The following is a 3581-nucleotide window of genomic DNA, read 5'->3' on the forward strand; positions in this document are numbered from 1 at the left end:
AAGTAGGATATAATTTAATTGAATAATTATTGACTTTCATGCTTGCATAGGGAATCACAAACCTTAACACTAATATTCTTACTAAAGCATAATTACTCATCAACATAACTCACATATCACATCATCGTATCTCAAAACTATTATTAAGAATCAAGTTTATTTTGTCCAATGATCTTCATGAAAGTTTTTATTATATCCCTCTTGGATATCTGTCACTTTGGGAGTAATTTTCATATGTTGCTTTTGATAAGCTCAAACAAATATAAGTGAAGATCAAGAGCATAATTTTTCTTTCTCTCAAATTAATTGAAGTGAAGCAAAAGAGAATTTCTTGAAAATTTTACTAACTCTCAAGTAAATCTAAGTGAACAAGAGAGCATTTCTTCAAAAATACTAAAGCACATCGTGCTCAAAAAAGATATAAGTGAAGCACTAGAGCAAGTCCATAGCTCATAAAAATTTAAGTGAAGGATAGAGAGCAATTCTAACAAGTCATGACATAATTTTGGCTCTCTCAAATAGGTGTGTCCAGCAAGGAATCAAGACTTAAAACACAAAATAAAACAAGCAAAGACTCATATCATACAAGACGCTCCAAGCAAAAACACATAGTATGTAACAAGTAAAAATATAGCTTTGAGTAAAATACCGATGGTCGTTAGAAGAAAAGAGGGGATGCCACTCGGGGGCATCCCCAAGCTTAGTTGCTTGCTCTCTTTTGGATAATAGCTTGGGATGTCGGGGCATCCCCAAGCTTAGGCTCTTCTTACTCCTTATTCTTTCATCCATCGTAAGATAACCCAAAACTTGAAAACTTCAATCACACAAAACTCAACAAAAGCCTTCATGAGATCCGTTAGTATAAGAAAACAAATCACTACTATAATTGATGTAGTAAACCAATTCATATTTTGTTCTTGCATTATATCTACTGTATTCCAACTTTTCTATGGAAAAAACTCATCAAAGAAAACCATAGAGCCATCAAAATAAGCACACAACGCAAAGAAAACAGAATTTGTCAAAAAGAGAACAATATGTAGCAATCTGGATATTTCGAATACTTATGTAACTCCAAAAACTCTGAGAAAATAGGATGACCTGAGAAATTTGTATATGTATCTACTTCAAAAGGAATTGTTATTTTATCGCTCCCTGGTTAAAAGCGAAAATTATTTTCGCGAGCGCAAAAGTTTATGTTTTTTCAGCAAGATCAAATAACTATCACCCAAGAAGATCCTAAAGGCTTTACTTGGCACAAACTCTAATTAAAACACAAAAAACAAAATCATAATAGGAGCATAATTGTTCTAACACTCAAAAATAGAAAGCAAAAAGCAAAAATAAATTTTATTCATTGGGTTGCCTCCCAACAAGCGCTATTGTTTTATGCCCCTAACTAGGCATAAGATTTCAATGATGCTCACATAAAAGATAATAATTCAAGCACAAAGAGAGCATCATGATACATCTAACAAACACATTTAAGTTTAACATACTTCCTATGCGTAGGAATTTTATAAGAAAACAAATTGTCAAGACAAGAAACATCTAACATATGCAAAGAAGAGGAATAAAACATTAACGATCTCAACATAATGAGAGGTAATTTCGTGACATGAAAATTTATACAACCATATTTTCCTCTCTCATAGTAATTACATGTAGGATCACATTCAAATTCAATAATATAGCTACCAGATAACATATTCTCTACATGATCGACATGCATGCAAAGTTGACACTCTTCCAAAATAGTGGGATTATCATCAAATAAAGTCATGACCTCTCCAAGCCCACTTTTACCATCATAAGATTGAACACTCTCCTAATATGTGGGATTATTTTTACCTAGAGTTGACACTCTTTCGAACCCACTTTTAATATTATTGCAAACATATTCATCATGAGGCATAAATAAATTTTCAAGAACATAAGAATCATCACCCCAATCATGATCATTGCAACAAGTAGTGGACATAGCAAAATCAGCATCCCCAAGCTTGGGGTTTTGCATATTATTAGCACAATTGACATTAATAGAATTTATAGTAAAATCATTGCAATCATGCTTTTCATTCAAGGAGCTATCATGAATCACTTCATAAATTTCTGCATCACAATTTTCAGATTCGCGAATCTCAAGCAAAACTTCATAAAGATAATCTAGTGCACTCAACTCACTAGCAATTGGTTCATCACGATTGGATCTTTTAAAAAGATTAGCAAGTGGATGGGGATCCATATCAATAGATTTTTAGCAAACGAAGATGCAAGAATATAGAAGGCACATGGCAACATAAGCAAACAAAAGATTCAACGAGAAAAAGGACAACGAAAAAGAGGTGAATAAAACGATAAATTTTTGTGAAGTGGGGGAGAGAAAAACGAGAGGCAAATGGAAAATAATGTAAATTGCGAGGAGATGAGATTTCTGATTAGGAAGCTGGTATATGTTGAAGATCCTCCCCGGCAACGGCGCCAGAAATTGGCACGTTGACGGGAGACTATCTTGACTTGATCCTCCCTGGCAACGGCGTCGGAGATTCCTTTTGTTGCCGCTTGAAGATACGTCAATATTTCCCCAAAGAGGAAGGGATGGTGCAGCACAGAGGCGGTAAGTATTTCCCTCAAATGTGAAACCAAGGTCATCGAACCAGTAGGAGAACCAAGCAACACGACGTAAACAACACCTGCACACAAATAACAACTACTCGCAACCCGACGTGTAAAAGGGTTGTCAACCCTTTTGGGTAACGGTGCCACAAATTGGCAAACAGACGAGAGATAAAATTTTAGATATTGATAGATTGAACATGAAATAAAATAAATTGCAGCAAGGTATTTTTGTATTTTTGGTTTAGTAGATCTAAAAACAAAAGGAAAATAAAATAGATCGCGAAGGCAAATAATATGAGAAAGAGACCCAGGTGCTGTAGGTTTCACTAGTGGCTTCTCTCGAGAAAAATAGCAAACGGTGGGTAAACAAATTACTGTTGGGCAATTGATAGAACTTCAAATAATCATGATGATATCCAGGCAATGATCATTACATAGGCATCACGACCAAGATTAGTAGACCGACTCATGGCTGCATCTACTACTATTACTCCACACATCGACCGCTATCCAGCATGCATCTAGTGTATTAAGTTCATGGAGAAACAGAGTAATGCAATAAGAACAATGACATGATGTAGACAAGATCTATCTGTGTAGAGATAGACCCCATCATTTTATCCTTAGTAGCAACGATACATACGTGTTGGTTCCCCTTCTGTCACTGGGATCAAGCACCGTAAGATTGAACCCACTACAAAGCACCTCTTCCCATTGCAAGATAAATAGATCAAGTTGGCCAAACAAAACCCAAATACCAGAGAAGAAATATGAGGCTATAAGCAATCATGCATATAAGAGATCAAAGAAACTCAAATAACTTTCATGGATATAAAAAAGATAGATCTGATCATAAACTCAAAGTTTATCCGATGCCAACAAACACAACGCAAAAAGAGTTACATCAAATGGATCTCCAAGAGACCATTGTATTGGGAATCAAACGAGAGAGAGAGAGAGGA

Source organism: Triticum dicoccoides, chromosome 1A (genome assembly GCF_002162155.2).
Source record: "Triticum dicoccoides isolate Atlit2015 ecotype Zavitan chromosome 1A, WEW_v2.0, whole genome shotgun sequence".
Lineage (NCBI taxonomy): Eukaryota > Viridiplantae > Streptophyta > Magnoliopsida > Poales > Poaceae > Triticum > Triticum dicoccoides.